The 15,534-nt window shown below is 37.2% G+C and overlaps 1 protein-coding gene across 1 annotated transcript in view; it reads left to right on the top strand.

Annotated features, from left to right (window-relative positions):
• LOC150094186 (transmembrane protein 181) overlaps positions 1-15,534 on the top strand; it is a 324,122-nt gene that overhangs the window by 174,152 nt on the left and 134,436 nt on the right. The gene's annotated exons all lie outside the window — the stretch shown is intronic.

Here is a 15,534-nt window from a genome sequence, read left to right on the forward strand (position 1 = left end):
CAAAAAAAAACCCCTTAACCCACTCATGGTACTAATGGACTATACACTTGCAGCTGTTTGTGAGTAGAAATCACATTAAAAAAAAAAATTATCCACCTCATTCTTTAGGACAATCTCCCCATACGAGCCGCGCATGGCACTGTAGTGTTATATGTCCTACGACCTTTCCCATGTGAGGTTATCATTTAAAAAATAAAAATTCTAATGTGCTTGTTAGTAAATTTGATTTGCTTTCTTTTTCTCCATGCCTGCTTCTTTAACTTCTCTAGTTCAACATGTAATTCTGGTTTTTCTGCCCTTGCAAAGAACTTCATGGCTGAATTATTAATGCTTTCCTCAGAGTCTGAAATTTTATCTTCATGGTTTGGTTCTTTTTGTAAGATTTGTATATTTGAGTTTACAGTTCACCTTTGAAGGCTGCTTGACTTAGAGGTTTTTTTTTTTTTTGAAGTTTTTATTATATTTTTGCCTTTTGAACGTAAAATTGATTTTTTTCCAATGTCCTCCTGTAGAGATTTTTCTTATTTCTTGTGTCTTCCCTCCATGTGAATCTATGTTCATTTTTATATTGGAACACAGTAGTAGTAATGACTAGTCCACATCCTGAATAGAAATCTATCAGGTACTTACTATTATTATTAGCTCTGCTCGTTTTTCTCTAAATTTTTTTAAAATATTTCTGTATGTTTAGTATTCATTTTCTACTCTGCTGTTTAGATCTACAACAAGAACAAATGTTTCTGTTTTCTTTATGTGAGCTATCTTCTTTAATGACTCAAGAGATTCCTCTACTTCTGTATTAAAACTTTGTGGGACCATAGGCACAAATAAGTCTTATTAACCAATTTTACATTTTGATGTTTGCTCATGTGACTCTGCTTGATATTGCCTGCTATTCAAGATGATTATTTTTGTTTGGTGCTGAATACTAGAGCTTCTCTTTACTTTGTCTTCTAAGTTTTGATAACACCAATTATGTTAATGTGTACTTCTCTTTCTTCTGCCAGTTCTACTTCTTTTCCACTGATACTTCATATGCAATGATGGTACCTATCTTGAATTCTGCTATGTTGAATTTTAGGTTCTTTTATTAGCTGACTTTTCATTGTTGTTCCTGGTATCTTGATGAACATGGCAGAGACCTTGTTTAACTAGGCCTCTGCTACTATAACATTTAATTATTTTCTGTTATCATTGCCTTTTGGTTTAAATTAATACAGAATACAGTTTGATTGTTAGATCTGAAATTGGTAACCTATCCTTGTTCACTTGCTATCTAATTAAATAGGTATTGATGAGATTCTCCATAAGGATGTGAGGATCAGACAACATTTGTTCAGAAGCCCTGGTCTGTTTTCTACATTCCTTAAAAGCTATGTAAAGATCTCCCAGTCATCAAACTTCAACCCTTAAGGGCCCCCTTTTTAAGGCATCTCTAGAGCTCAGTCAGTTTTGACGATGACCTTTGGTAAGACTTGGGTTTTAAATCTTGTCTAAGATGCAAAAAACCTTTATCATGTCTTTTCACTGAAGGTGAATGTGTTCAGCCTCCCATAGAGGTAGCAGGTTTTCCTTTTAGAAACTATTTTTTAATTTTTCGAAACAGGCAAACCAGCCAGAAGAACACATGCAATTGAGAGCCATAATACACTGTGTAGATAAGATTCACCCCCCCCAGCATTAATTGCATGACGAATGGGAATGTAAGTCATAACTAAATATCACAACATGATACATACCGTGTATCACATTAATGGTACTAGATGGCAAGAAATTGATGAGGCTAGGGACTTGGGAGTAATGGTAAACAGAGTTGAAGTTCAGAGGAGATATAACAAAAGCTGCTAAAATAGCTTAAATGATTACTTGAATGTCGAAAAACACACCAACAAGTAAAGATAGAGAAGTTATTATAAGATTGTCATAAAAGAAATTTTTCAATACATGACAAAGAGGGAGGGCACAAGGGGTTATCCCTGGAAGTTGTGTAAGAGTGTAGTTAGTAAGGGTTTGTGGACTAGATATATGTGAGGATGGCTTGGAGAGTGGTGAATGAGTGGAATGGATTGCCAGAATTAGTTGAGTAACCTGACAGTGAATGAAGTTAAAGAGAGGTATGATAAGTACTGTATGTGTAAAGATTAGCTTTGTCTCCTGCAGTGAGTTTTCTGACTCCATGGAAGTACCTGTATAATAATAATAATAATAATAACTTACTACTGATTTATTACTTATGTAGGATTTTATTTAATGTAGAATTTTTGTCTCATGTCAAGGACATCTTCAGTATGATTATCAAATTAAATAAGTAGAATAGAAAAACAGAAGACGCGACAATGACAATGCATGAGCTACACATACATGATATGATATAGAGTGGCACAATCTAAAATACATTCACGTCCTAATTGTGCAAATTTAAACAGTAGTCAATGTATTAATTGAATAATTAATTTTAAAAAAAGATTATTGACTATGGAATATAATATAACCTGAATTTAACATAAGGAAAGATAACATGATGGACCATCTCTTTGGAGGTAGGTGACAAGAAAACCTTATAGCTATTAATGGCTTTTTGTTGATATGACTCATTGAAGCCACATTGTAAGTCATTATTTATTTAGAACGTTAATTAGGTTTCAGGGGAACCAAGTTACTTGGTCATGACAGCCCATTGAGCCTAACTTGCAGGAAAAATTACAAGATTTTTTTTTTTAATTTTTATCCTGTCCTCCACCCATATCATTTATATATTTTATTCTTAAACCTATTCACAATGATTGTGTCTGCAACACTAGGTGAGTAAATAGAGTAGGAGTGAAATGGATGAACAGCAAAATCAATCAAGCAGTGTTTGAGAAGGAAAGATTATGTCAGAGGTATACGACATTCGGTGCCAATCAAATCCACAAAGAGTATAAACTATAATAGAATTACTGAATGACCACTTTATAAGCGAATACCATGCTGGTGTAAACGATGCTGTGCAACATATTAGAAGGAACATTAATATTAGGAGGATTGGAGTAAAAGAATCAGAGGTGTTCATTGGGTTAGATCAGTGTTTTTCAACATGGGGCGTATGCCCCACAGGGGGGAAATTTGAATATTTTGGGGGCAATTAGAAAATGTACATATTTATATTATACTTTTTCAGAACTTGGCTGACTATTATGCTGGGGGGGGCATCAAAATCTTTGAGACGTTGAGGTGGGCATGATCCAAAAAACATTGAGAAACACTGGATTAGATGTTAAGGCTGCGGGAATGGATTACATATCATCACATATTTTTAAGGAATGTGCACAGCAGTTAGTTATGCCCATTATGACCTGGTTATTTAATGAAAATCTTGCAGTGAGTAAAGTTCCTAAGAAGTGGAAAGAAGGCAAAATAGTATAACTCCACAAGCGTGGTTCTAGAACAGAACTTTCCCATTTATTATTTATTTCTTATCCAAACACAAGTGGTACAGTAGTAAGTAAGTGGCACAACATTATTTACAACAAATTAGGATACATTACAAATGAAAACAGCTTAAATTTGGTAGGTGAATTACACTGGGATTAATAAGTAAAATATGAGGAAAAAAGAAACTATACATAAATTATATACATTAAATATGGTCAGATGTTCCTCCAGTATCTTGCACAATCAACTGCTCTTTCTGTGCAAGATATAAGGTCCTCTTTGGTACAAGGTGATTGAAGAAGGGAACAAGAAAGAAGGTGTTCCATGGACTGGGTCATCCCTGCACTCACAATTATCTGGTCCAGTGAGGTAGCCCCATTTGATGAGGTTTTTTTCAGTGTCCTGTTGTTCGATGTCTGTTGAGGCTTTTCCAAGTATTCCAGTCCAAGTGGGTACCACATGAAAGATGTTTGGCTGTTGGAATACCAGTATTATTCTCTGGGTATACTGCAAAGCCTTGTTGAAGTCTTGTCTCTTTAAGGGTTTTTAGGTGGTTCAACAGTTAGGAAACTATGTCAGGATCTTAGTCTTTGGGGCACTGTGGTCTGGCCGAATAGTGGGTCTTTACAATTATACACCAGTATGTGTAACTGCAGTTGTAGTCAAGGTGTTGGAGAGATTGGGTAGAAATAGAATACAAGATTGAATTGATGGACATAGTATTCTTTATGGTGATCAGCATGGATTTGTAAACATTAGGTCTTGTTTTTAACAATTAACTTGCATTTTATGATAAGGCAACTAGTGTGTTAGATAAGGGAGAATCATATACAGTGATATTCTTGGACTTTGCAAATGCATTCAATAGATTCCATATGATAAGTTGGTGTATAAGCTGAAGAGGATGAGAGTAGATAGTTGGGCAGATGGATCAGAGATTGAGCCCTTGCTGTTTAACTTGTTTGCAAATGATATATCATGTGGACTGACTGGGGATCTTCAGTTGATTTATGATGCAAAGTTGGAGAGAATTAGCAATGCTGATGTTAATTTCTTTCAGGAAGATTTGAATAGACTTTTGACTTGGACAGAGCAGTGGGGTTGTAGTTTTAAATTAATAAGTGCAAGGTGTTGCATTTTGGAATGCAGAAATATAAGGCTGTGTACTATATTGATGTTGCTGTATTGCAGAAAGTGGATAAGGTTTAAGATTTGGGAGTGATGATTGACAGTTGATTGAAGTTCGAGGTCACATTGCAAGTGTTGCGAAGAGTGCACTTTGTTATCATAACAGCACTATGATAAGAAGTACATTGACATGTAGAGATAAGGAAGTAATTGTGCCACTGTATAAAGAACTGGTCAGACCATACATTGACAATTGTGCTCAGATTTGGTCACCTGGTTTTCATGATGATGTGGAAACATTGGATAGGATCCAGAAATTAGGCACCAAGACACCATCAAGACTCTAGAAGGCTATGGAGAGAGTTTGCAGAGTTTGTGGGATAGAAGGAAAAGAAGTGATATGATAGAGACATTTAAGTTAGTGAGGGGAATTTTATTGGATTAATCCAGATTGGATTATAAAAAGAGTAGCAGTGAGAGGGGCAGAACCAGAGGCAATCCCTGGAAGTTATTTAAGTCTCGTGAAGAAGGGTGTGAATAGTAGATTTTTTACATGAAGAACTGTGAGTGAATAGAATGTATTACCAGAATATGTTGTTAATGCAGGGAGTATTAAGGATTTTAACATTCAGTATGATAAATATGTTGTCAGTTGAATGAACCTCCCACAATGAGCCTGCCATTTCCATGGATTGTATAATAATAATAATAATAATACTTTGAGCCTCCATAGCTCAGTCGGTATAGACGAACCTTTGGTCGGAAAGACCTGGGTTCAATTCCCGTCTATGATGTGAGGACTTTTATCTGGTCTCTTTTGACTAAAGGAGAGTCAGCCGGTCTCATACAGAAGTAGGGGGTTTATCCCCTGGAAACTCTGTTTTTTCATCCCTCAGAACAGGCAAACTGGCAGTAGAATACACGCGATTTGTGGGAGGGGGGTGGGCCTAAGGTAACAGCCTTATCCTTGTATTATGATTAGGAAATCCAAGGATACTTGGAAGGCTGTGGGTGCTTAAGTGCCTGTTGGAATAATAACACTTTAGAGCAGTGTTTTTTTAAATTGGGAGATGTGCCCCCCCCCCTTTTCTCCCCAAGAGGAGGCACAAGATCCTTTCTGGAAGGGGTGCAAAGTGCAGTGGTCAATATCATCGTTTATTGTGGAACATAACTTCTTCATATACTCGATATTCCATCAACTTATTTCATTGCAATATAGCATTAAAAACGCTTATAACTTTGATTGTTATTGTTAACATTATTATATTGTAAGTTACCATTGTGGTTATGACTGCAGTGTATTCATCACATCTTCAAAATTTTATTTCATTTGATGTCCAAGAGTCTGTTTTTGCTGGACCACTAATCTGTAGATGCATTCTCTTTCTCATTCTATGATTAGATTTGAAAGACTGTGAACTGTTTTGTTGTAGCAGCAAAATGTTTAGGAATTTTCAAAAAAGAACTATCAATCACAGTTTATTCTTGAGTTTGAGAAAAGAAAATGGACATTATGAAGTCTGGCATATGAAATTAAAAGATGCACTACATTTATTTTTGTTGAGTGAGTAAATATATTTATTATTTTTCATCATCATCAAATTCCTGCCATGTACCCTCAAGGGGTGTACAGGATATGACAGTACTACATGAAAAAATTACATCATTACTAACTTCCTATCTACAATTTTCCTCCAAATCAGTCTGTTACTTGTCAAGACTCCAACATTATCAGATCTTATATTTCTATCGTCTAAGGCACTTTGTACTGTATCAATCCACCTATATCTTGGTCTTCCTCTAGGTCGTTTTCCTGCCAACCTGGCAGAGAATACTTGTTTTGCTAATCTTTCCTCTCCCATTCTATTTAAGTGACCATACCACCTGAGATTAGCTCTGCTAATGCATTCCTGGATGCTGACAATGTCAAGTTCTTTCCTAATATCTTCATTTTTAATATGATATTGCCATTGATGCCATCTGTTCACGCCTCTAATCTTTCTCAGGACTCTTATATCTGCGGTCTCTAGTCTTTGGTCAAGTGTTTTACTTCTGACCCAGCTCTCAGATCCATAAGTTAAAACTGGTTTGAACACTGTCTTGTATACAGCTAATTTAGTGTTCCGACTAATTTCTTTCTTATTCCATATGAATTTGTTCAATTGACTTCCCACCATACCAGCTTTGCTGATTCTATTGTCTATTTCTATATTTAATTTACCATCTTCAGTAAAAATCGTGCCTAAGTAGCTGAAATGTTTTACTTGTTCCACAGGTTCTCCATTCACAACACAGTTGACATTTTCAATGATTTTGCCTATTTTCATTGTCTTTGTCTTTTTATTGCTGACCTTCATACCATATCTATTACAACAGCTATTCAATTTAGTCAGAGAATCTTGCAGACTTGTAGCGGATTTATTTAGAAGTATAACATCATCCGCATAAAGCAAAGAGCTGACATTAACATCTCCAATTATGATATCAGGTTTAATACCACATTCCTTCATAATGTGATCCATATAGATAATGCATAACAGAGGGGATAATGTACATCCTTGTCTCGCACCAGATTTAACATTAAACCATCTTCCTGTACTTCCTTCAATTCTAACTGCTGACTTACAACTCAAATAAAGACTAAGTATTGCTTGATATAATGCCCCATTGACACCATATAACTGCAACGTATTGAATAGCTTCTCTCTTGGCACCTTGTCATATGCCTTTTCCAAATCGACAAAACTTAAATACAGATCTTTGTTATATTCCCATGCTTTCTCGACTATTTGTCGTAAAGTGAAGATCTGATCTTGACAGCCTCTATTTGGCCTGAATCCAGCTTGTTCTTCACCAAGCTTTTCTTCCACAATTCTTCTCAACCGTTTCTCAAGTATACTTGCATAGATCTTGCCAAGAACACTCAGTAGGGAAATACCTCTGTAATTCTCGCATTCAGTTTTATTTCCCTTTTTATATATGGGTACTATGAGAGCTCTACTCCAATCATCGGGAATTCGTCCCTCTGTCCAGGCTTTCTGAAATATGCAGTGCAGCCACTATAAGACTTTTATACCACCATACTTCAGCATTTCTGGTCGAATATCATCTACTCCTTCTGCCTTTCCACATTTCAAGCCTTTGATGGATTTTTCTACTTCAAGTATGGATATGTATTCCTGACTGCACGCCTGGTCAGTGTTTTTTATCACTGTGCTGTCATCACTGCTTGTTTCATTTAGCAGTTTTTCAAAGTAATTACTCCATACTTCAAGGATATCTTTTTCTCATGTTTTCATGTCACCTTTATCATCTCTAACTCCTTTTACAGCACACTTTCCTCCATTCCTAGGCGTCTTCAACAACCTCCAGAATATTTTGCCACTTTCTTGATATTTATTTTCTATATTCTTGCCAAAGTCCTCCCATGACTTTTGTTTAGCTAGTTTTACACACTGTTTCGCTTTCTTACATTTGTCTCTGTATTCTGTAAGAGTAAAAGCTGACTTATTTGCCAGGAACTTTTGATATGCTTTCTTCTTTTCCTTCACTGCCTCTTTAACTTCCTGTGTCCACCAGGGAGTGTTAGTAATAACCAGTCCATGTCCTGAGCAGAAATCCAACAGATATTTGCCATTATTATTAGCTTTGTTCTTTTCTTCAAATTTTCTCAAAATATTTTTGTATGTCTCACAATCATTTCCTACTCTGCTATTTAGATCCCCAACAAGGACCAACTTTTCCTTTTTCATTGTGTCAGTTGCTTTCTCTAAAGTCTCAAAAACTTCCTCCACTTCTACCTTAGTAGAACCTTCTGTGGGACCATAGGCACAAATAAGTCTTATTTTCCAGTCCCCATTCTGATATTTGCCCACATTACTCTACTTGAGACTGACTGCCATTCAAGACGATTAGCCTCATATTTTGTGTTGAATACTATGGCTACTCCTTCTTTTCCTTGATTGTCATTGCCTGAATATAACATTTTGTATTTATTGCTCAGAAAGATCTCCCCAGTTTTGGTCTTTTTTGTTTCAGTCACCCCTATTATTTCGATCTGGTACTTATCTAATTCCTCAGCTGGCTCCATTTCTTTGCCATTCAGGCTTCTTACGTTGATAGTACCGATCTTTAACTCTGGTGATGTTGAGTTGGGGTTTGTTTTCAGATTTGTTCTAGTAGCTGACTTTTCGCTGTTCGCCCTGGTTCCCTGGCGAAAACAATGGGGGCCTTGTTTAACCGGGCAATGCCCCAGCCGGCATGAAATTTTGTCATGTTGTACCATCATTTTTTATTTTGGTTTAACCAATAAGAATACAATTTGGTCGGCTAAATCCCAAATTGCCAGCCCATCCTCGTTCGTTCAGTATCAAAGTAGATACCCAACAGGGTGCACCACGAGAAGGTGAGGATTGGACATTAGGTCAGAAGCCCTGGTCGGTTCTCCGCATTCCTTTAAAGGCTATGTGGAGGTCTCCTCTCAGTTATACAGCTTTGACCATTATAGGAGCAGATGGTACAAAAATTTGTATGGGATATAAGAATTTTTTTACAAAAAAAAAAAAGGAGGGGTGCATCTCTGAAAAGTTTGAAGCCACTGACTTAGCTAAAGACACACTTTCATCAATTTTGGATATCTGTGTTATATTTCCTATGAAGTATTTTATGAAATTCAATTAAATCTCCCCTCCTTCTCCCATTAGTACAGTTCAACAAATGACATTTCACCAACTGACTATCATAATTTTTCAGATTTAATCCCACAGCATACTTTCTCTTCTCAATATTTTTCTTTTAATGCCCATTTGAAAAATGTATGACCAGTGCAGAACAATAATCCAAGACTAGCCTGTTCATGGATTTGTATAATGGTATGATAGCTTACTTCCTCCTGCAAGGGAAGGTTGATTATTTATTATTATTATTATTATTACATGACTCATCAGAGGAAGGACGCTCCACAACACACTGTCTACACTACTACTCAAGTCTCCATCTATACACAACACAACTATCTACCCACAGTGTCATTTATCACCATAATAGCACATTTTGTCTGTAAATTACATGTAAGGCTAACTTGCCCATATGTGGGATGATAAAACTGAGTTTATGGGAATAAAAACTAATACTTCTTAATGAGATTGGCTAATTCAGCTTCAGTTGAAAAGGTCCATATAAAGATTCCTCTCATCATGATGAAAATTTGAATTCCAGTCAAAGGGTACAATGGCAATGTCCCATCAGTCTTCTAGTTGTATTACGGAGGCAATTAGACCAACAATCTGTGTTTAGCTATTTATTTGACCAGTATTGTTCCTGAACTTAATTCCATATCCACCATGATACCCAAATCCTCATATTACATAGCACTTTCCAAATCCTCATTCAGTTTATATCGATCAAATCTAATCACACTTTAATACTTAGCCAAATATATTTACATTTCTCCCATTAATTTAATCCCATTACTCGATCCACTTTTCTAGTAGTTTAAGATCATTCTGAAGAGAGTTGAGGTCAACTGCCTAATTTTACATCATAAGCAAAAAGAGAAATTGTATTTTTATTACATGACACTAAATCTATTGATAAATATGCTGAATTATAAAGGTCCAAAAAAAATCTAGATAGACTCCTCCTAATTCTGTTGGCCCAGTTGGCTGAATAGTTCACATACTCACCCTTCAACCTGTAGGCAGGTTCAAATCCCATCATGAATGTGGATGTTTTGAAAATGTCCTTAGTTGGGAGATGAATTTCATTGTCTGGTTTGAACCACCCATTGTATTGAGGCCTGACGAGGCTTGAAAAAGTTCCATGTGTGGTCTCTAGAGCAGGATCTCTGGATTATATAAAAAAAAAAAATAATAAATAATAAAAAACAAAATTAAAAAGAAATCTCTTAGTTTCCCAATTTTACTAATGCCCTATTAAGTTTACAACCTCTCATGGGTGGAAGTCACTTAAACAAACAACAACAAAAAAAAAAGAACTTGAATTTTGAAAGAATTTAGAATGCAGACTGTGTACAGTCTGCATTCTAAATTCTTTCTCAAAAGTCTGCATTCTAAAAAGTGATTAACTTCTCAGTAGCAATTTGTCCACAGAGGAACAGCAATATAATGACCTCAAAGAACTTAGAGGAAACCCAAGAATAATTGCCACAAAAACTTAAAAAGGTGACACCACTGTGATTCTGGATAAATCATCCTTTAATGAAAAGATGCAAGTGTTGGTAGATGATACTCAAACTTACTGAAAAGTCGACTATAACATTACAAATAAAATCTCAAAGAAAACCAGAATTGCTAATAAGAGCAGTTGAGTTAAGGGAAAAAAGAATTATACCCCATTTATTTAGAAGTATAACATCATCTGCATAATATCATTACTACTGATATTAACATCTCCAATTTTGATGTCAGGTTTCATGTCACTTTCCTTCATAATGTGATTCATATAGATGATGAATAATAGAGGGAGTAATTTACATCCTTGTCTAACACCAGATTTAATTATTATTATTATTATTATTATTGTTCCGGGGAAACTCCAAAGAGTCGACAGACTCATCGAGGGAGGCCCTAACATCATGTCAAGAACAACTATTCAACATTCACACAGTATCTATCATACCTTGCCTTGAACTCATTCACGGTCGTAGCACCCACAACAGACTCTGGAAGCTTATTCCACTCATTTACCACTCTCCAAGTAAAGAACCTAGCTCTAACACCCTTGTCAACCACGCTCTTGCCCAGCTTCCATGCATGGCCCCTAGTCCTCCCACCACCATTCATATTTTCAAAAATATCTTCTGGATCAATCCTATAAAAACCCTTCAGTAATTTGAATGTCTCAATCACATCACCCCTCCCCTGCCTATCGTCCAATTTCTGCAACCCACAAATCTTCAACCTATTCTCATAAGGTTCATTCCACAGACCTGCTATCATCTTGGTCACTCGTCTCTGGACCCTCTCCACTTCCTCCCCATCACGAAGAAACCCTGGTGCCCATAGCTGGGCACAGAAGTCCAGATGGGGTCTTATCAAGGCTCGATACAGAGGAACAACAACTTGTTCGTCTCTGCATGTTAAAGTATTTTTCAGAAGCCAAGTGATTTGGTGAGCTGTTTTAGTTACTTTTGCAATGTGCCCCCTAAACTTCAACTCTCTGTCCACCAACACTCCCAAATCCCTGGCCTCATCAATCTCCTGGAGTATGATTCCACCAATGCGATATACTGCTGCTATTCTTTTCACCCCAAAGTGCATAACCTTACACTTTGGCACATTAAATTGACATCCATTTTTCCTAGCCCAGTCCTCCAAACTATCCAAATCATCCTGTAAAATTTTGACATCTTGTGCACTCACAATTGCTCTACCCAACTTTGCATCATCAGCAAACAAGTGAACACTTCCTCTCAGATCCTTTCCAATATCATTGATGAACAAATTGAAAAGCAGTGGTCCAAGAACAGAGCCCTGTGGCACTCCACTAGTCACAAGACGTCTTTTAGACTCCACTCCTGAATAAACCACTCTTTGATATCTCTCCTTCAACCACCCTCTTATCCATCTCACCAACCCTATATCTATACCCATCTGCTCCAGTTTACTGATTAGGGTTCCATGTGGTATCCTATCAAAGGCCTTGGCAAGGTCCAGTAGTATCACTGTAAACCCATTACCCCTATCCAGTTCAGCCGTCACTGTGTTATAAAACGTGAGCAAGTTACTGAGGCATGATCTACCCTTCACAAAACCATGTTGTCCCCCATACAATATCCCATTTTCATCTATCCAATCCTGTATTCTTTTCTTGACTAATTTCTCTAAGACCTTGACAATGATTCCTGATATGCTAATCGGTCGGTAATTTACAACAGCAGTCTTGGAACCACCTTTATGCAGTGGAACTATTTTCCCCTCTTTCCACCCGCTCGGGACCAACCCAGACCCGAGACTCAAATTAAACAAAATGGTCAAGGGCAATGACAATTCATTAGCTGCTTCTCGTACAACACGAGCTGGTATACCATCCAATCCCACAGATGTATTGACATTGAGGTTATGCAATAGACTACTCACCTCCACTTCATTAACCACAATTCCCGTATAATCTACTGGTTTATTCGTTTCTGCAATGTCACCACCTGGATGATATACTTTTGCAAAGTGCTCACTCAGTAACTCAACTATCTCAACTGATTCAGTTACCTCCCTACCATCGGCATTCTTTAAAATCAATCTGCCATGTACATTTTTCCTTTTACTTGCTACCTATCTAAAAAACTGTTTAGGATTCTCTTTAGCCTGCATGGCCAATGTTCTTTCGTAATCCTTTTTTGCTTTTCTTACCACACTCGTCACCCTTCTGGCCTGCGCTTTATACCGTTCATGCGCCTGCCGGTCACCCTTCTCCTTAAATTCCCTCCATAGTTGTTTCTTTTTTTGCAACTCAAGCTTAATGGTGTTATTCATCCATTTAACCCCTATCTGATTTATTATTCGGACTCTAGGTATACAGTCAGCCATTGCTTCATGCAAGCACTTCTTAACTTCCTCCCATGCACTATCAACTTCTAGTCCTTGCAGTTGTACATGCCATGGCACTGAACCAATCAAACTCCTAAGCTTGTCATACTTTCCAGCCTGATAATTCCACATGTACCCTGTCTTAATTGAAAATTCTACACCTTTAGCCACCTCCCAAGTTAAGACCCTATGATCACTCTCACCGATTGGTGGCAATGTGGTCATATTTGTTACAGCCAAATCCTCAGATGTAATTACTAGGTCAAGCACTCTCTGACCCCTAGTATTTTCGATTACATGCTGTCGCAGATAGTTATCCCTTAATAACTACATAAAATCCACTTCCTTCCTCCCGTGTGTCCTCTCCTCACTCCAATCAATGCGACCATAGTTGAAATCTCCCATAATAATCACCCTCCTTTCACCCATTTCTTCTATTTGCTTGTGCATACTGTCACCACCATCTTTTCCATCACCTGGTCTATAGCAGCACCCAATTGTATATTTAGTTCTGCTAGCCACAATCTCACACCAAATGGCCTCAAATGTGCTCTTTTCTCTATCCTGCAATTCAACTTCTATTCTCCTTGGCTGGAGCTCATCAGCTATCATCAACAATACTCCTCCCCCCATTTTATTCTCTCTGTCATTCCTGAACACACTATACCCATCACATTCAATCCCACTAGTTATATCATCTACAGTCAGCCATGTTTCACTAATACCTATAACCTGTGGTCTGGAAGTGCCAACCATAGCCAAAAACTCTTCCTTCTTGTTCCTAATACTCCTAGTATTAGTGTACATGAATTTAAGACCACCATTAGCCCCAACCCTACCTTGATGCCTTATATTAACTATCCCACTCAGATTTGTTGTCCTTATTTGCTCTGGCATATTATATTCATTCTTACATTCAACTGCCCCCATAAGGACTGTATCTCTACTCCCCCCCCCCCCTATCAAATCTAGTTTTCCTGAATTTGCACATCCACTACATTCAGCAACACTTTCTCAAGTCTTCTTACACTGTAACCATTCAAATGCAAGCCATCCATCTTATATAGATCCTTTCGCCCATCAAACTCACTCCACACATCCACAAATTCCACACCACTCGTCATACATAACCCACGCATAAAGTCATTCGCAATTATAACCCTCCTTTTAAACATTTCACTGTCATACCGTGGCAAAAGACTAATCATTCTAACTCTCTCACTCTTTTCTTTTGCTACCTCAAACAATTCATTCAGGTCTTCTATCATTTCCATTTTATCTCCTTTCAAATCATTTGTACCTGCCACAACAATCATTTCTTTCACCCTTTCCTTTTGCTCTCTAATAGATGCGGTTACGTCCTTTATGGTTGCACCAGGTTGGTACGATTTTGTCAAATCCTCTACTAACACACCTCGTACTAACGAGTCTCCATACAGCACTCTATCCTTCATTTTGTTCATGTTCACATTCATACGTCTATTTTTCCTGTCATACCTTTTATTATTGGTTGGTTCATTCAGTCTACTTTTGTTCATGCACTCTAACTGCTGTTTTGCTCTTTCTATCGCACTATTCAACAACGCGATCTCACTCAATGCATCTATCTCATCTTTTTTGTTCTCTGAGAAACCATTTATACTATCATTCACACTTTCTACATTCACACTCTCACAATTTTCATGTACAACCTTGCCGTTTCTTGTCATATCCCTATTTCCTTCATTCTGAAGGTTGACAAAAATATCACACTCACGATCCGAAATACACTTCAATTCCTCATTCTCCCTACATTTTCTACACACATTCAATCCTTTATTATCATCTAACCACACTCCGACCGCACTCCGCAAAGCGTACATTTCACAGCTAGTACACTGACTCATTTCTTTTATGCTACCGTTCTTTGATAACGATGGCGAACCTTCATTACTAGCCGCTATTTTCCTTCGCACAGGTGCCATATTTATTTGCAACGTGTTTTGTCAAATTATACGTTATAACACACCAAAAATAGACGCACTAAAATACGCAAGGCAAACAAAACAAAACTACACAATATTAAGTAATTTGTATCGATAACTGAAAATGATACTTATCTTATCTGGAGCTTGCACGAACACTACACATTACGAATTCATCTAGCGGCGACTTCCCGACATAGATTATGTTATAAAACACTTTAGTACACTAACCACGCTAATAAAGCTCCAATAATATACCAAACTTACCCACTTAAGTCCATTAAATTGAATCCAAAACACCAATAAATCAACAAAAAACACAAATCTCTCAGGAGCTCTCCGGTAGCACGTCCGTTCACCAGCTAGCCTCGACACCAATCAATGTTAATGTTAAACCATCTTCCTGTACTTCCCAAGACTCTCATTACATTCCTCAACTACCTTAGCAATGAACAAAGTCATAGAAATAATCATAGAAAAAC

Source organism: Typopeltis vanoorti, chromosome 22 (assembly GCF_054136105.1).
Source record: "Typopeltis vanoorti isolate ZY-2024b chromosome 22, IOZ_Tvanoo_1.0, whole genome shotgun sequence".
In the NCBI taxonomy this organism is placed as follows: Eukaryota; Metazoa; Arthropoda; class Arachnida; order Uropygi; family Thelyphonidae; genus Typopeltis; species Typopeltis vanoorti.